The 19,978-nt window shown below is 46.1% G+C and overlaps 1 protein-coding gene and 1 pseudogene across 14 annotated transcripts in view; one reads left to right on the forward strand and one right to left on the reverse strand.

The window, feature by feature from the left end:
* The window catches only part of ATXN7L1 (ataxin 7 like 1), a 267,713-nt gene that overhangs the window by 194,306 nt on the left and 53,429 nt on the right, over window positions 1-19,978 (reverse strand). The window lies entirely within an intron of this gene.
* On the forward strand, window positions 16,138-16,740 carry LOC107975911 (large ribosomal subunit protein uL13-like; annotated as a pseudogene).

Raw genomic sequence — 19,978 nt, forward strand, 5'->3', positions numbered from 1 at the left:
CCCTGATGTCCAGGATCCTATCTAGTGGAGGGACGGCTCCAGCCCTGGCTGCTGTGAGAAGGTGACAGGACTTGAGCAGTATCCTCGGTGCTCTGGGCCTTTATCACTAACTTTTCAAGGCATGAGACCTCTCTGGGGCCCTAGAACACCTTCCACATTTACTGCTGAGATAAGGCAGCGGGACAGGTTAATGGGTCCACACCTAACTGTGCATTGGAATCTTTCAGGAGCTCTTAGGGGACAGATGACTGGGTTCCAGCCAGCCTGACTGAACTGGAAAATCTGGATATGCTTCCATTGCAAGAATCTGCATTTTGGAACAAAGTTTTCCAGGTAACTTTGATGCAGCTGTTCAACCCGGCACTGGCCTAGACTTCCCCAACGGTAACTTCCCATAGGAACAGTCTATCATTTTATCTATTTCCACCCAGTTATGAACTGGAACAGGGAAGGCTCAGGGGTGAGAATCATGTGCTTGATTTGCCTCTCCAGTGATCAGAGATGGGACTATAATACTGTCCCCTCTCTGAGGCGGCTAAGTGGTCCAGGAAGGAACCCTCCACAGGTAAGGGACTGAGAGCTGTGTTCAATAGGGTTTGTGTCCCTGTCACCTCCCTGACTCTCAGTGGGCAGGACTTCTACCAGCCTTGGCCAGAGGGAGAGAAATGGGCATCCCTTAGCCAGGATGCCTCCACCTGGCCAAGCTCCAGAGGCTAGAATGGGGTGCCCAGCTTCCTTTCTGGCCTTTGAGCAGAGTCTTCCTGGATGCCCTGTCAGGTCCCTCAGGGTGTCTTCCCAGAAAAGCCCTTCAAGACAGGTGATAGCCATGCTGAGACCAAATCAAACCAGGAAAGCAAACCCTAAACTCTGATATGAATAGAGGGGAAGGGTCTAGCTGTCTTGCTTCCAAAAAGGCCTGATTAAGAAGGGACTCCTGAGCCTGGCTGTCCCAGACATGTGCGTGTATGGGTGAAGAGCCAGCATAACCCACCCTGCCCCAAGGTAAGGTTCAGAACATGGGCTGTGTTCACAAGAAGGAAGCTCTTGTTGGAGATGAGTGGAAACATCTTAGGGAAAATTAGCCTCTCATTCCAACTAACAAGGAAGGGGAAGCATTTCAGGGTAGCCCTAGAAATAAATTTACATGCTCGCCTGACAGTTCTACAAACACTTATTCTATGTGTTGGGTGCTGGCCTGGGGCTAGTCTATGATAGACCCTTAAGGAGAAGATTTATTGATAAAATAATATTATTGAAAAAACATCAATCACAGCAGCCGGCATTTATTGAGTATTTACTCCATGTTAGGTACTGTGCTAAGTGCTGTTCATTGATTGTTTCATTGAATCCTCACAGCAGACCTGCAGGGGTGACATTATCTCCATTTTATAGATAAGGAAATAGAAGCTCAAAGAGGTTAAGCTATTGGCTCCCAGTCTCACCGTTTGGGAATGCTGGAGCCAAAATGTGAACTCAAGTCTGCTGGATCTTAACTCTTAGGATGTTGTACCTTTTTAAAGAGGAGGGCAGCTGGGAGAAAGGGAGACAGGCAGGCAGGGAAGTAACAAGAACTCTGAGGTCAGTTATGAATAAACACCCGTGGCGTAGCATTTACCAAATGTCCAAGAACCAATAAAGAACAGAAGCTCCTGTCTACAATGAGGATCAGCTAGGATGACAACATACACACTTAAAACAACGAACGAGCCGGACAGTAGAGTGAGCTGATGTAGTGAAGGGCTAACCTGAGCCAGACAGTTAGAGAATGGAATGGCATAAAGTGACATGATTAAACAGGCAGAAAGGGCAAAGTGTGCTAGAGGAGGGAGCCATGAGCTCTGGCTAAGGTGCCAAGGGCTTTCTCTATAACCGGCCTTCCTGGGGGCAGGCGAGAACTTGCCAGGGGCCTTAGTGCTGTGGGGTGGGAAGGAGAACGCCAGCTGCTCCAGGACTTGGTAAGTTGGATATGCAGGAAGTTCAGGGGGCTGGCAGCTAGTGGCACTTGTGCCAGTGGGGAACCTGGGGTGACTCAGTGTGGGAAACAGGAGGTTGTTGGTCTCACCCACTGCCCTTATCTACTCACTCATTTATCCAACACTTATTTATTGTCATTGATTATATGCCAGACACTGGGGTACAGAGAAATGAATGCGATGATTTACGCCCTCAAGGAGCTCACAGATCATGAAAAGAGACAGGGCGAGACTCACAAGCCCACAGTACACTTGGCAAGTGATAAATAGGACGTGTGCGTGGCTCATGCTGCGGCAGAGGGCAGGGAGAGCTTCACCAGGATGACCCCAGAGTCGGTTCCTGAAAGATGAGCACAAGCTTCCAGGCAGTCGCAGGGGGAGGGGTAGCCCGGGTCGTGGGAACAGCAAGAGCAAATGCAGTGTGGTGAGATGTGCTGGCCTGGCGAGGGTGCCACAGGTGGGTGAGTATGGCAGGGAATGAGGATGCTGGGGGGAAGGGCAGGAGATAAGGCCAGAGAGGTGCGAGGCAGAGTTTTACCATGTGCTCATGAGTATAGAGAGAGAATGCAGAGAGCAGTGATCGGGTGTTTGTTTTGGAAGCAATGCTGAGCTTGCTGGAACAAGGCTGGAGGTGAGAGGGCTGCTGCAGGGTCTGGGGCTGCAGGGACAGAGAGGACGCAGGACCCAAGAGACATTTATTTGGAACTGACCACTGTGGGAAATGACTTAGAGCTTTCTGGCTTGGCCTACCAGGAAGAGGGGAAGACAGATGGGAATGCAGGTTACATGGTGCTAGAGACTGAACTGCGTCCCCCTGGATTCATGTACTGAGACCCTAGCACCCAGTGAGGTGGTATAAGGAGATGGGACCTTTGGGGAATGATGAGGTTTACATGGGGACCTAGAAGTGGAGCTCCATGATGGGATTAGTGCCCTTGTAAGGAAAGGAAGAGACACCAGGGCCCTCTCTGCCCAGTGAGCACCCGTCCACTCACCATGCGGGCACCCTGATCGTGGGTGTCAGCCTCCAAAATTGTGAGAAATAAACCTCAGTTGTTTAAGCCACCCAGGCTATGGTACTTTCTTATAGCAGCCCGAGCAGACTGAGGACATATGGGGAGGAGAGCTTTGTTTTGCAGCCTACTAAGTGTGAGAAACTGATCTGCAGTCCAAGAGGCAAGCTGGGGCCAGAGAGACAGAGTAGGGACATCATGAGCAGGCGGGGGCCAAGCTGGGGTTGTGCACAGTCTCCCTGTGAAACAGTGTTGTCTGACAACAGGGTTAAGGCTAGAATGTGGGGAACACCAATAAATAACAAGAAGATGAGAGGAGGGAAGGGGCCAGTGAAGGAAGCTGAGAGGAACGCTCGCAGAGGGAGGAGGTGAGTCATGAGGAAGTGCCCAGGAGGCCCCAGCAACAGAGTCAAAGGCACAGAGAAGCCACGTGGGAAGCACTGCAGTGTTCAACACCTCTGACAAGGAGTGAAAGCTCTGGGGAAAAAATAGGGTGTGGAAGTCAACTGGCAGTTGCTGTGGGGGGATGTACAACCAAGAAAGGGTGACTTACTTGTTTCAATTTTAAACAACAAATATGTGAACAGGGCTTTAGTCTGCAAGAAGCCAGCAGAGCCTTCTTTTCCCTTTTGCCATCTTCACCTGGCCTCCTGGGCCAGGGCACGCTGCCATCCAGGTGTCCAGCCAAGCTTCCTGTGCATGGATGCCCACCTGTTGCCCCAGGATTTGGCACTGTCCAACTTCCCAGCATAGCTGCCTTTCTGCTGCCCCACCACAATGCCAGCTACATTGGGTGCTGACCACATGCCACACACCCTGCTCCACAAACATCAGTTAGTGTCCTGAAGAACCTCATGAGGGAAACTTGACCAGACCCAGCTTAGAGGTGAAGAACCCAGGCTTTAGAGAAGTCAAGTCACCTGCCTGATGTCATACTGCTGGTAAACGCTGTGCAGAATTTGAACACTGTGTGTCAAACTCCACTGCGCTTCCCTGCCTCAAAAGAGCCTTTCGTTTCTTCCTTGAAAGAGCTGCCCCACACTGACACAAACCCATGCAGGGCGAGAACAGGACACACCTTCTGACGTGGCACTCCTGGGTAGGCTGTTGCAGGAATGGCCCCCCAGTTGTTTACACCTTCCTATCTTCACACCCTTGGGTTCCCCCTTTTCACATTGATTCTGGGCTCAGTCACATGACTTACTTTGGCCAACAGACCATTAGCAACTGTGACAGACACTTATAAAATACTTATGCACTGGGTTTGTGTGCCCTCTCTTGTTCTCCTTGGAACCCTCATGTGGAAAGCCCGGGCTGGGCTGCAGTAGCATGGACGGACCCACATGGAGCACAGGTGAGCTGTTCCTGCCCAGACCTCTCCAGACCGAGCAGCCTCCCAACCACCAGACAGGCGAGGGAGGGCCTCTTTGACCATCCAGCCTGGGCTGCGCTATCCACACCAGAAGAAACACCCAGAAGACCCACAGAATCATAGTAAGTAATGTTTACTGTCTTAAGCCATCAAGTTTTGGGGTGGTTTGTTGCACAGCAAAAGCTAGCTAACTGATACAAGTCCTTAAAGAAGGCCTGAGCTAGCATCTCCTTCCAGCTCTGAAGCACTGGAGGATAATTCTTGGATCTCTAGTGTCCACAGACTCTTTCTGCAATGTCAGAACCAAGAATACAGCACTGTCCTTGGCCTGGAGGGTCACTCTGCTCCTAGAAAGCAGGAAAAGGAAGAGGCCTTTATATACCTTCTCCCCAGGACACACAGGGCCTGCAGGCAGCCCTGGTGGGTGCCAGGTTACTTAGGGACAAGGTGACAGTGGCATGCTTTTGCCATTTGTCCCCAGCTGAGTGTTTTTCCACTGATGTGAAAGGAAAAAGATAATTTCTCTAGTGAGCCCTACTGCAAAGACTCTGAGGCAGCATTTCATCAAAGGGTGCTGGGAAGCACTGGGGAGACAGCAAAACCCAAAAACCTCCAGCTCCACTCAGCAAGGAGCTTGTTGCTTCTGTTTCCAGAGAGGCGGAAAAATGAATGAGCACTCAGGAAAGCCAACCTGATCAGTGGCACTTTGATAAGATGACAAAATTGCTCCCTCCTCCAGTCCAAATCCACTCTCTGTGGTGAACTATTATGGGAAGGAAGCATCAACTAATTAGAAGCATCTCTGGGACATGAGAAAAATCAGCACCTAAAATGCCTAAGCAGAGAGAATTCCTTGTTAAGAAGAGAGAAAACAAAACAAAAAACTGCTAGGATGTCACTTTGCCCAAGCATATTTATAAAGGGAGGAGGAGATAAGAATTAATTGGGACAGGAGCTTCTACCCAAGGGACATAAAAGACACAATTATTTTTGCTGCTTTTACAGATCAAGTGCCCCTTCCAGGTGGGGATAGAACCCTGGCACCACCCACCATTTTGAAAAATGACTTTTAGTCTTCGGTAGTTCTAATTAAGCTTGAAATTAAGATGGTTCTTTTGTTTACTCCCCCTGTTGGGGAAGCTCTAGCCACCTATCAAAAACACTAATGTCTGGATTATTTATTTCTCATTGTCCAACCTATGGGGCATAGAAGAGTTTTATGAAGCCAACATGTGAGGCGTTTCTCCCAAAGAAGCGTGGATGCACCTCCCCATATTGCAGAGCCCTTTTATACTATGGTCCTTTGATAATCTGGATTTTGACAGACAGAACTAATGCCTGACTTGGAGCAGGACAAAGAGCCCTGGAAGTCAGAGGCTTCATTCTTGTCACCCTCTTTCCTTTATAAGCTGCGAGCACTTGGGTAAGTCCCTTAACCTTGAGAAAATTCAATAACACAAAGGGTTAGTGACTAATATATTATATCCTTTTTAAAAAACAAGTTGTGGTTTAAAAAGCCCCATATAACATGAGATCTACTGTCTTAACACATCTGTGAGTGTATAGTACAGTATTGTTAACCATAAGCACACTGTTGTAAAGCAGATCTCTAGAACTGACTCAGCTTGCACTACTGAAACTCCACACCCACTGAGCAGCAACCTCACTTCCTCCTTCCTCCGGCCCCTGGCACTCAACCATTTTATGTTCTGCTTCTACGAGTCAACTACCTTAGATACCTCACATCAGTGGAATCAGGCAGTATTGGTCCTTTATGACTGGCTTATTTCATTTAGCATAGTGTCCTCAAGGTTCAAATATATATCCTTACAATGATACTGACATGGTACTCACTGTTTCCATGGTAAGTGGTTACATATATTAACGTATTTAGCCCTCACAGAAACCCTTCAAGGTAAGGTGGCATGATTATCTCCTTTTGATAGATGAGGAAACTGAGGCACAGGGAGGTGAAGTGAGGTGCCTATGCTTACCTGCTGTGTAAGTGGCTCCAGACTCCTTTTTTTTTTTTTTCCAAGACAGGGTCTCACTCTGTTGCCCAGGCTAGAGCATAGTTATGCTATCATAGCTCACTGTAGCTTTGACCTCCTGGGCTCAAGTGATCCTCCCAACTCAGCCTCCCAAGTAGCTGGGACGAAAGGCACATGCCACCACATCCACCTAATTTTTTAAATTTTTTGTAGAGACGAGGTCTCACTATGTTGCCCAGGCTGGCCTCGAATTCCTGGACTCAAATGATCCTCCAGCCTTGGCCTCCCAAAGTGTTGAGATTACAGGTGTGAGCCACCACACCCAGCCCAGACTCCATTCTCTTGAACATAACACCATGTTCTTTCTGTACAGTTTAAAATTTCTATTTTAGCAAGTAGGCTCACAGAGATACTGAAGTCACTGAGGAAGATGGCAAAAGATGGGGCAGGGAGGATAAACGAGAGATCTACCCTTGCATAGTTGGAGAGATCTACCCTTGCATAGTTCAGAGTGGTCTTTCACAGCAGGAAGAGGATGGCCTTGGAGCCAGGGAGACCTGGGCCCAGTCCTGGCTCTCCCTTGCTCTAGGCACTTGGGAAACACCAGTCACCAAAACTGACAAGACCCTTGCCTTGTAGACATCACATGCTAGCAGGTGAGACAAACAACAAACAATAAATATTCCCAATAATGTCTGCTATAGAAAGGGTAAAGTGTTATTAAAAAAAAAAAAACACTGGTGCTGGGAAGGCTGGCTGGAATTGTAAAAAGGGTGCCACTGAGAAGGTGATATCTGAGCAGACTAGAAGAAGGTGAGAAGGTAGATTGTGAGGCTGGAGCACATCTAGGGGATGGTGTTCCGCACAGAGGGAAGAGCTAGTGCAAAGGTCCAGAGAAGGGGAGAGCCTAGGACGTATGAGGGAGAGCAAGGAAGCCAGCCTGTGTGCAGGAGCCAACGCGAGCCAGCGTAGAGGCACTGAAGCCGGGGATGGCATGGGGGCGGCGGAAAGGCTGTGCCAGTGACTCTGAGTGGTGTGGGAAGCTATGCAGGCTTTTGAGAAGAGGAGTGACATGAACTGATACTTGGCTTTTATAGTAATTTAGGTGATGGTGGCTCAGATCAGGGCAGCAGAAGTGGAGGTGGGAGAAGCAGTTGGTTTTGAACCTAACCTGTTTCCTAGTGGACTAGATGTGGATGGGAGAAAAAGATGGGAGTCAAGGATGACACCAAGAGTTCTGTCCAAAGCAACTGGAAGAACGAAGTGGCTATCAGCTAACCTAGAAAGGCTGCAGATGAAGAAAGTTACGGGGTCCCTGAAAAGACATGGTGAAGTCCTATCCCCAATACTTGTGAATGTGGTCTTATTTGGAAACAGGGTCTCTGCAGAAGTGATCAAGTTAAGATGAGGTCATTAGGGTGGGCCTTAATCCAATATGACTGGCGTCCTTATACGATGAGAAGAGACACAGACAGGCCTGGAGATGATGTGGAGGTGAACAGGGAGAACACCACGTGATAAAGGAGGCAGAGCCAGGAGTGACACAGCTATAAGACATGGAAAGCCAAGGATGGCCAGCCACACCGGAAGCATGCAACAGATTCTGCCCTGGAAGCTTCAGAGAGAGCGCAGCCTGCCAGCACCTTGACTTTGGACTTTTGGTCTCCAGAACTGAGAGAGAATGAATTTCTGTTATTTTAAGCCATCTAGTTTGTGGTACTTTGTTGCGGCAGCCCTAGCAAACTATTACAGGGGGTAAGCTAACAATTCAGTTTTCCACATGTTAAATGCTGGAGATGTCAAGCAGGTGGTGGGATGTCTGAGTCCCAAGTTCAGGAGAAAAGCCCAGGCTGCTGACAGGAGTCTGGGACATGTCTGCAAATAGAATGCATTTATAGCCATGGGGCTGGATGAGGGCAGCAAGGAATAAAAGTATACATGGGAAGGGAAGAGGGCCAAGGATTGAGCCTGGGGCACTCCAAAGCTGAGACTGGGAGAAGCAGAAACTAGCAAAGGACTCTGAGTTGGAGCAGCCCAGGAGGTAGAAGAAAAACCAAGAGTGCCAAGTCCTGGGGCCTGCATTTCTTCCCTGGCCCCACGGCTCCTGGTGGGCTAAGGCCTCCCTGCTGACCTACCTGCAGCCACCTCACCTCTTCCCCTCACAGGCTAAGTCCCAGAGAGCCCACTGAACAGACCACTCTCAACTGTCCCCATACCTTGTCTTCAGACAAATTGTCTCCTCTGCCAGCTTCCCCTTTCCCTTCTGTTTTCTGGGTCTCAGCCTAAGAGCTCCCCTGCCTTGTGAATGCTTTGGACCACCCCAGGCACAGGGAGGCACCCTGCTCCCTTCTCAAGCCCCCCTGGATGCTACCCTTGCCTCAACCTTAGTGCTCATCTCCTATCCCGGGGTTGATGGGGATGTCTGTCTCTGTACACAACCAGCTCCCTGGCACAGAGCAGGCCTGCAATAAGCATTTGTTGAAACTGATGAATCCAAACATGGATGGCTGAAATGGGCCTCTTCTGGCAGCTACCGTATTAACACTAAGTTTGGAGTCAACGAAAACATATGAACTTTAAAAGCAAGGTTTCTTAAGTTATATCTTTCCTACCTGTTCAGTTGATTTCCAAGTCTCAAGAATAGTAGTTTACATATATTCCTGTTAAACTTTTAGTTCTTGAGAGATCTAACTCAGACTAGCCAGATATTCGGGTCTTGATTCTATCAGTTTCTAAACTAGTTTTCAGGCTTAGCTTTCTGTTCTCCACAAACTTTACTGAGCATATCATCAATGTCTTTACTCGAGTCCTTAATATGAAACAAAGCAGGACAGGGGCAGGAAAGAAGCCTGTAACATTTCCCTGCAGTTGTCCCTCTGGCTCAGTTACGGCCCACTCACTGTACAGATATTTACTAAGCACCCACTGTGGCATTGTTCTAGGTGTCAGGAATTCATCAGTGATAAACAAAGATCTAGCTGGGCACGGTGGCTCGCGCCTGTAATCCCAGCACTCTGGGAGGCTGAGGCGGGTGGGTCTCTTGAGCCCAGAAGTTCAAGACCAGCCTGGACAACATGACGAAACCCTGTCTCTAGAAAAAACACAAAAATTTATCTGGGCATGGTGGCACACACCTGTGGTCCTAGCTACTTGGGAGGCTGAGGTGGGAGGAATATCTAAGCCTGGGAGGTCAAGGCTGCAGTTGGCTGTGATTGCGCCCCTGTACTCCAGCCTGGGTGACAGAGTGAGACCCTGTCTCAAAAACAAGACAAAACCAAACCAAACCAAACCAAACAACCCCACCACCAAAACAAAGATCCTTGCTCTGACTTCTCCACAGATACCGCCTTTCAACTGTTATGAATTTACCTACTTGTATGACTTCATGTGGATTCCATCTTTTCCACATACATTGCATGACAGACTTTTGCCAAATGCTTTGTTAAAACCAGAGACACTGTATCTATAATATTTTCTGGCCTCCCAGCCCAGGAGGAAAGGAGATGGGATTTCTCTGGTGTACACAGTTCTTAGTAAACCCAGGTTGGCTCCTGGTGTTGACTACCTTCTTTTCTAGTATTCACAATCTACAATTTTTTTTTTTTTTTTTTTTTTTTTTTTTTTTTTTTTTTGAGACGGAGTTTTGCTCTTGTTGCCCAGGCTGGAGTGCAATGGCACAATCTCAGTTCAATGCAACCTCTGCCTCCCAGGTTCAAGCGATTCTCCTGCCTCAGCCTCCCTAGTAGCTGGGATTATAGGCGTGTGCCACCACACCCAGCTAATTTTGTATTTTTAGTAGAGACGGAGTTTCTCCATGTTGGTCAGGCTAGTCTCGAACTCCCGACCTCAGGTGATCCACCCGCCTCGGCCTCTCAAAGTGCTGGGATTACAGGCATGAGCCACTGTGCTCGGCCCACAATCTATAATTTTAATAATGCACACTAGACTCTTCCTTTATCTGTAAATTCTGAAATTAAGTTTTTTTTCCTTTTCTGGAAACCAGAAAATCATTTGGCCACTTTCTGTTTTCTGGGAACTCTCCTTTTCTCTCTGACTCTGCTAAGCTTACCAAAAGCAATTCTCTCTCTCTCTCTCTTTTTTTCCCCCAGTATCCTAGGATGTCATTATCTGAACCTGAATTCTGAACTTGAGATAGCTGGGTGTTTTCTGATAATTTCTCCATGTATCCTGGATTCCAATTTCCTCCCACCAGTATGAGTCCCACCCTTCCAAGTCTCAAATCTTTCTTTTTAATGCCCCTCTAGCCTCCATCCTTTCTTCCTCTCTTCCTCCATTTCACCTTACACGAAAGCTGTCCTTCCAGAGGAGACGTCGTCCTCAGGAAATCAGTCTAATAAAACCAGCTTCGCAGCAGTCCCCATTCTCTGTAGGGTCCCACATCTATCAGGTGCTCAGACCCTGCCCTTCAGGATGTATCCTCTCTACCTGGGGACCATCCAGTGTTTTCTCTTACTCGGCCTCCAATTGTGATCGCAATGCCAGCAGCTGTGCTGATGGCCCCCTGAAACTGACTTGGCAATTCACTATCCTCACCCCAGTGAGCTTCTAAAAACTCAATAAACTTGATCTTTGCCCCGCCTCCTGCCACTTGAAGCTTTGGTGGCAATGATGATGGTGATGATGATGATGAAGATGTTGAAGAAGGGGATGGGGAGAAGGGAGAGAAACTATCAATTCAGTGTTTTCCAGCAGGGTTTTTTTTTTTTTTCCAGGTTCTATGTCTGAGGAATATGAAAGCTAGGATGCCCATATACATTAGCATAAGTATTGGATTATATTTACATATTTTAGGTTATTCATAGGTACTTTATGATTACTTGACTTTCAGGCAGTTGCTTTTTGTTTTTAGTTTTTTTCTTCTACTTCTTAATTCCTTCCTCATTACACAGGCTTGTTGACTCCAATGCTTAGACATCCTTTAAAATACATGTGAGGAAGAATCATGTATGAGAAAGGAAGGAAGAAGAGTCAGAAAGGGGATTGACAGAGTCGCAAAATACTTGCAGAATTTAAAAGATAACATTTTAAGTTGTCTCTCACTCCTCATGGCTAAACATTCAGAAAAGATACAGAAAATCTCATGTACAAATAAATTATTTAAATAAGAAGAGAATGTTCTGAATGGCTTCCTCCTGGGGCTTTGTATTTATTACTTGGTTTCACAGAAATTGCCAGTCTAGAACAATCAGTTCGTAGGACTGTTACAAAAGATCATTTACTAGAAACATATAAGAAATGGAACTGCTGCTAAGACAGGATGGGGGGCAGTGGATGGGACTGGTCCTTTCTGGAAAGGGGGGCCCACAATGCTCTCCTATTCCTCTATCCCCATGTCAGTTTTGCCTCTTCAGGGAAAAGATGTGAAATCACTCTTACACGTATATAAAGGTGTTCATTTCCTCTCTCTCAGACGTTCTGAAAACTGCTTACTTGTGCCTGAAGAACCAGGTATTATGGAGCGAAGAGGGGGAGAAGTACCAGGTGCAAGACCATCTGAGAGTCAGAAATCATTGAAATCTCACATTTGCATTTTGTGCTTGGCTCTAGGAAAAGGTATGTACACTGCAGGCTGACTTTCTACCTTATTATTAAGAGTTGTGTGATTTTGAAACCCCTAACTGTTCTACATTGAGATCACTTAGCTTTTTAAAAAAATGATAAAGAGGATATCTCATAAACTTCCAGAGAGAAAAACAGGTTGCATCAAGGACTCAGAATGGCACTGGGCTTTTCATTAGTAACACTGGAAGCTGGAAGGCAGTGAAGTGTTAGCTTCAAAAGTTGGAGGGGAAATTATTTTCAGCTGAAAACTCTATACCCAACTAACCATTATTCAGACTGAGGGAAGGACAAAGGCACTTTCAGACCCACATGGCATCAAAAACTTTGCCTCCCAGGCACTCTTTCTCAGGACGCTGTCAGAGGATGTACTCTCCCCTAAAATGGACAAACTAAAAAGTAGGAAGAAATAGGTCCAAGAAAAACAGGGATCTAAGCCTCAGAGGCACAGCAAAAGGAAATCCCTGCATGATGCTCGGCAGCTTGCCTAGGGAATCACAAGTCTAGGCTGGAGCAGGAGGTGGAGGATTCGGGAGCTGGGGACCGAGAGTTCACAGGATGCTTGTGAGCGTTTGGCAGATGCCACTGGTAGGCATTTAGGAGAATGTGCAATGGGCATCTCATAGACAAAGCGGTCTTTTAAAGGCAATTATTAAAAGAAAAACAAAAAGTTATGTAAGAAAGGAAACCTAATCCCAGTACACTGGTTGGCTCCCTAGTGAATAATATTTAAATCACCATCATACTGTAAACACTGACCATGAATTCTGCCCACCTGTATAGCTGTACTGGGAGGATGGGGAGGAGAAGTGAGGGTGGGTGGTACAAGAGGGCCAAATTCTTCTAACGCGAAGTCAGTAGGCAGTGTTTAAAACCAATAAATCAGGAACGCAGTCTAAGCATCTAATTTAGAGGGGTTAATACCAGAAAAAACAACAAAAAGATTTTAAAGAGGTTGTTCTGGGGAGAGGGTCTGGGGGCTGGGGAGAGTCTGAGAAGGGCACTAGCTGAATTTTAAACTGGTTTTAGAAAACTCTGAGAGAAAACAATTTAACGAGGAATGCACTGCCTTGAAACTGAAATTTTTATAGACACTAGCTTTTAATAGGCGAAATGGGGTGACAAAGCAACTTAAAATGAGAGGTTAGGGTGGAGGAGGAGAAAGAGGAAGTATTACAAAATTCTTAGTGTGAAATGGTTCAGATTCAGAACCTATAAATGTGATTTTCGTGCTGCTGAAAACTTCCAAGCACAGCACTCTTGCAATGCTCCCTTCCCCACAGCCCTCAGGGAAGGGGCCCAGCAGCCAAGAAGTTTCCCAACATCGCTGCCACCTTCACCATACCTGTTCCTGGCCCAAGCGGAGGCCCCAGTGGGAAATGTGTGTGCTGTCTCACCTCCAGCTGGGAGCTGGAATGCTCTGGAAGGTTCGTTCCTATGCAGGACAAGCCAAGAACTCTAAGGAGTTCTAAGCTAAGTTCTCTAAGCCAAGAACCCTGCAGAGTGCAGGGAGCACGGCGAGATGCAGCTGATGACAGCTGTCACAAACACTGACCACTGAATTCACAAAACAGGGGGGAATAGGCATGGGTCACTTATCAGTAATTTACCCCAGCAGGTGGGGTTCATGGTGAAAGTCAGTCAAGGAAGGGAAGCTCAGCAAAGAGGATACAAAGAATATTTTATTTAACGGAGAGCTTCTCCTCCTCTCAAGGGCCGTAGACATAAAAAAGCAACATTTTCCCATCGGACCAGGAAAGTGTTAAATTATACTGGTGTTTACTCTCTCATTTCCAAGGCCTGAGAGCGGGATGGGATATTTATTTTTATTATCTCTCTGATGTGTTTAGAGACCCTAATGAGGGCAGAAAGTAAACAAACATTTGATTGAAAACAGAGATGTCAATATGCACCCTCTACCTATTGTTGATACAGGAGAAAGCAATTTCAATAAGATTGAAACAATTAGACTTGAAGATTGCTGTATGCAAACCACATGAAAATGGAAGCCTACTGCTCAGTGTGTAGAAAAAAATAAACCACTGTCTGTTGGTGGTTTTTTCTTCTGATTATATTAAAGTAAATGCTTGCATGTTATATTTACTGAAGTTGAAAACTGTACTGAGGTTATGTAAGAGAATATTCCTATTCTTAGGACACATACACTGAAGTAATTGGTAAAATACCACGAAGAATGTAACTTGCCCTCAAATGGTTCAGAAAAATATTATGTGTGACTATTGAAAATATATCTGGATCAGTCTGTCTCTCTCCCATTCCCTACCCCCAAGAAACAGAAGGACAAAGCAAATGGAGCAAAATGTTAACAACATTTGGGCCAGGGGCAATGGCTCACACCTATAATCCCAGCACTTTGGGAGGCTGAGGCTGGAGCAACATTTGAGGCTGGGAATTCGAGATCAGCCTGGGCAACACAGCGAGACCTCTATCTCTAAAAAATAAAAAATAAAATAAAAAATTAGCTGATGCAGTGGTACACACTTGCAGTTTCAGCTACTCCAGAGGCTGAGGTGGAAGAATTGCTTGAGCCAGGAGTTCCAGGTTACGGTGAGTTATCACTGCACCCCTGCATTCTAGCCTGGGCAACAGAGCAAGACCCTGTTTCAATAAATAAATGTTGAATTTGGGTAAGGGCTATAGAATGTTCTTTGTGCTATTCTTATTTTTGATGTTTTTGGAAATTAGAAATTATTTCCAAATAAGGAGTTAAAAATAATATAAAATCAAATGAAGCTGTAAGAAAATCACTGAGGTTTCACAAGCATTCCAAAAGCATTCTGGTGAGTGCTGGATACCAGACTCTCAATGTAACAAGCTGCCTGGGCTAAAATCCTTGTCTTTTTAAATTAAAAAAAATTTTTTTTGAGATGGGGGGTCTCATTCTGTTGCCCAGGCTGGAGTGCAGTGGAGAGATCTCAGATCACTGCAACCTCTGCCTCCCAGGCTTAAGCAATCCTCCTGCCTCAGCCTCCTGAGTGGCTGGGGCTACAGGCACGTGCCACCATGCCCCAGCTAATTTTTGTATTTTTTGTAGGGATGGGGTTTTGCCATGCTGGCCAGGGATCCTCATGGGATCCTCCCGCCTCGGCCTCCCAAAGTGCTGGGATTACAGCATGTGAGCCCCCATGCCCAGCTCCTTGTCTTTTGAAATAGATTTAGAACCAGTAAAACAGGCTTAGAATGTTCAAAGTGAAAGAAAATGACTCTTTCAGGATTTAACTCTGTAATGGCCCAAATTCAAGGCTAAATGATCAGCTGCCCTAACACAGCTTTGGTTTAAAAGAAAGGAACCATCTAGCTGTCTTACCAAATTAAGATAATTCAGAAAAGGAAGTCCCCAAAAGTTTGGGCACTACTGGGTAAGTCTGCAGCCTCCAAAGATGCAGCACACATTGAAGCAGGCATGTATTAGGATAAAGCTTCATAAAAATGCATAATGTACCCAGGGGAAATCCTTTACCGAAAAACTGGGGTACCAGAACCACTCAGGACCCCAAAACACTGCAGCTAGAAAAGATTATGACTCTATCCCTTGTTGTTAAACACACGGGGACAGCTAATCTACCCACTGCATTTTTTTTTTTTTAAGTTCTAGGGTACATGTGCACAATGTACAGGTTTGATACATAGGTATACATGTGCCATGTTGGTTTGATGCACCCGTCAACTCATCATTTACACTAGGTATTTCTCCTAATGCTATCCCTCCCCCAGCCCCCCACCCCCGGAGAGACCCCGGTGTGTGACGTTCCCCACCCTGTGTCCAAGTGATCTCATTGTTCAATTCCCAACTATGAGTGAGAACCTGCGGTGTTTGGTTTTCTGTCCTTGTGATAGTTTGCTGAGAATGATGGTTTCCTACCCACTGGATTTAAATTTGGTTTTTAAATTTCAGGATCAAAGTTAATCTTGCACAGAGGGGATAAGTCACTGGGAGGGGTTCACAAATGGCATCTTGGTAACCCTGCAAAGAGTGATAGCCTCATACGAGTTTGTACATTTGTTTTATGAAGCTTTCTGTATCTGGGTTGGCTATTTTAAAAAAATCTGTATATGCTGGATATTTAACAATAAAAAATTTAAAATTATAGCAAAGCAAAATGCATTAACTTGTATTTGGGATTAAAAAAAAAAAAAAAAAGAGTGTCCTTTCCCAGGGGCGGAGTGTCCCACCGCCCTATGACAAGATGGCGGAGGGGCAGGTCCTGGTGCTTGATGGTCGAGGCCATCTCCTGGGCCGCCTGGCGGCCATCGTGGCTAAGTAGGTACTGCTGGGCCGGAAGGTGGAGGTCGTACGCTGTGAGGGCATCATCATTTCTGGCCATTTCTACAGAAACAAGTTGAAATACCTGGTCTTCCTCCGCAAGCAGATGAACACCAACCCTTCCCGAGGCCCCTACCACTTCCGGGCCTCTAGCCGCACCTTCCGGCGGACCTCGAGGCATGTTGCCCCACAAGACAAAGCGAGGCCGGGCCGCCCTGGAGCGCCTCAAGGTGTTTGACGGCATCCCACCGCCCTATGACATGAAAAAGCGGATGGTGGTTCCTGCTGCCCTCAAAGTCATGCAGCCTACAAGAAACTTTGCCTACGTGGGGCGCCTGGCTCACAAGGTTTGCTGTAAGTACCTGGCAGTGGCATCTACCCTGAAGGAGAAGAGGAAGGAGAAAGCCAAGATCCACTATCGGAAGAAGAAACAGCTCATGAGGCTATGGAAACTGGGTGAAAAGAACGTGGAGAAGAAACTGACAAATACACAGAAGCTCTCAAGACCCATGGACTCCTGATCTGAGCCCAGTAAAGACTGTTTATTCCTCAAAAAAAAAAAAAAAAAGTGTGTGCCTCATTCAGATGTCCTTCACCCCATCTGTTCCTGATGCCTGTAGGTCACAGCAATAGAAGCAAAGCCTTTCAAACTAATATTCAAGAAAATCATCAAAGTGTACCTATCACCAGGAAGTCATATATTGGCTTAATATTCATACTGGGGTATAGATGACTGATAACTTAGTGTCTTTCTAGAGCGTAAGGCTTTTTGGAAGGAGTGAAGAGTGAGCACTGTGGGATGGGTATGAGGTGAGGAACATGCTGGGCAGTGGGGGGAAGGTATTAAAGTTGGAGCAGGACCTCCAAGGCTCACCAGCCCCTTGATGAGGCTGCAGCTTGGCTGGACAGAGAGCTGTGGTTCTCAGCACAACAAAGCTCGGCCATGTAGCTGCCTTCTGCGGGCTAATGCTTTCTTACTTGCACTCCAGTTTCCAGTAAAAGGGCAGGGTTGGGTTTTTTTAAATTGCAAATTTCCCTCCATGTCCTTGGAAGACTCAGTTATAATAAACCAACATATCACCTTGATATGGTTTGGATGTGTGTCCCCTCCAAATCTCATGTTGAAATGTGATTCCCAGTGTTAAAGGTGGGCCCTATTAAGAGGTGATGAGATCATGGGGGTGGATCCCTCATGAATGGTTTAGCACCATCCCCTCAGTGATAAGTGAGTTATCACTCAGTTCATGTGAGATCTGGTTGTTTAAAAGTCTGGGATCTACCCTCCACCCCCTTGCTCCCACGCTCACCATGTGACATGCCTGTTCCTGCTTTGGCTTCAGCCATGATTGTAATCTTCTTGAGGCTTTTACCAGATGCCGAGCAGGTGTTGGTGCCATGCTTCCTGTACAGCCTGCAGAACTGTAAGCCAATGAAACCTCTGTTTTTTTGTTGCTGTTGTTTGTTTTTTCAGACGGAGTTTTGCTCTTGTTGCCCAGGCTGGAGTGCGATGGCGTGATCTCTGTTCAGTGCAACCTCTGCCTCCCGGGTTCAAGCGATTCTCCTGCCTCAGCCTCCTGAGTAGCTGGGATTACAGGCATGTGCCACCACACCTGGCTAATTTTGTATTTTTAGTAGAGATGGGGTTTCTCCATGTTGGTCAGGCTGGTCTTGAACTCCCAACCTCAGGTGATCCACCTGCCTCAGCCTCCCAAAGTGCTGCGATTACAGGCGTGAGCCACCACGCCTGGCTGAAACCTCTGTTTTTATAAATTATCAAGTCTCAGTTATTCCTTTATAGTCATGCAAAAAAACTGACTAACACACACCTGCTGCTGCTGCTTTAAGATCCTGTGCAGTGAGTCTGGGTTTCTAACCTCAGGAGAGTGGCTAGCAAAGGAGATCGCTAGTCTCCTTCCAGTTTTGTCCTGTTGAATGGCGTAGAAGATTGATTATATGGGTATCAGAGAGAGGAGTCACTAACAAAGATGAAAATATAGAACTCATTTGATAGGTGGAAGAGTAGGGTGGTTTCAGGTATAGGTTTTGGAGACAGAGCAATCTGAATTTGAATTGTGGCTCCACCATGATTGTGAGCAAGCTACTTAACCTCTCTCACCTTCAGTTTCTTTAACTGCAAAATGGAAATGGAAACAGTGAGGATTAAATGGGATCACACGTGGCACACCTTGCACAGGCTGGCATAAAGCAAGTGTGCAGTACAGTTAACTGTGATTGTTGCTCCTGTGCTCACAACACTTCCATTAACTGGTGCTTGGAACATCTTATTTTCCCTTTGCATAATTAATCCTCTACTTTGGTTGACGCCAGAAATGCAGTTTTGCTATACGGTGACATTGCACATACTCCAAGTGTGTAAGCCCCAGACACCTTTCAGTGACACTGCTGTAGGGCTTAGTGACTTGCCACCAGGCAGCTCACATAATTGTCTTGCTGAGGTCATAGAGCCCTTCCCTATACTTCAGCTGGACACACTGAAATTCTTCGAGTCTTAGGAACAACATTGCTGCTTCTCAACATTAGATTTACTTTCTCAAAATCCATAATGTCAGCTGGGCACAGTGGCACACAGCTGTAGCTCCAGCTACTTGGGAGGCTGACGTGGGAGGATTGCTTGAGTCCAGGAGTTTAAGGCAGCGTAGGCAACACAGCAAGACCCTGTCTCCAAAAATAAATCCATAACATCTATAGTGTGGAAAACATAACACCCTTGGAGCTGTAGGGAGAAAGGTACTCTCCTGTGAATGGGGAGGATGGTACTGACTAGCTGCAGAATTTGGGCTTGAGTTGCTTTATGGTTTTGTCTCTCTTTTTAAGTAAGGATGAGAGACTTTCACTGCTTCATTTGTCCACCTTCATATCATTACTTCTTATGACCTGCAGGAAGGATATCTGGGGTGGTGGAATAAACTCAGGGAGAAGTTATTGGCTGGGGCATGGAGGTGGCTAACTGGTCACACAATTGAGTTTGCATGTTGCTGAGCGCCTTGCAGTTTATAAAACACCTACAGAGCTCATTTCATCCTCAAAGCCACCCTATGAGAAAGCCAGGGAAACTGTAGTATTTTTATCATCACTTTACAAATAAGGAAACTGAGGCTTAGAATTAAGTAGCTTGCCCAGTATCTCATAGCTAAGCAATGGTGGATGGTATGATGAAGTCCTCATTTCCATTCTCCCAGTGAGTTGTTTCTAAGTGAGCTTTATATGCCCAAGATGATCTATTAGGATGGGGAAACATATTAAAACTTCTAATTCTAGTTATTTTTAGCTTGCCCTTTTAACTTTTAAATTTTGTTTCATAGTATCACTAATGTATTAGACTAGTATGTGCCTGTAATTTATAATTAAATACACATACTCTTGGGTTCCAGCTCCAAAAATTTTTACTGATAAGGGTGCATGATTAAAATAGCTTGGAAGCCACAGCTCTAAGCTAGTAAGAGTCTTAGTAATACTGGATATTAATAGATCCTCTGGCCCTTTATCTTTTTTTTTTATATATTATTAGTTACTTTTGGTCAGGAACTTTGATTGGTCTGTATTCTTCAGATTAAACCACAACCTTGTGAAGTGGTAATCCTGATTTTCTAGAGTAGCAGAAGGTGTTTTCTATCTCCTACAAAGTCGAAGGCTGACATGAATCATCTTTTGTTGTAAAAGGCTATTCCGGTGCTTTGCAAACTTGATGACTCCCAGCTCATACAGCAGAGGCAACCCCATTTCCAGTATCATTTGTGATCACT

Source organism: Pan troglodytes, chromosome 6 (assembly GCF_028858775.2).
Source record: "Pan troglodytes isolate AG18354 chromosome 6, NHGRI_mPanTro3-v2.0_pri, whole genome shotgun sequence".
Lineage (NCBI taxonomy): Eukaryota > Metazoa > Chordata > Mammalia > Primates > Hominidae > Pan > Pan troglodytes.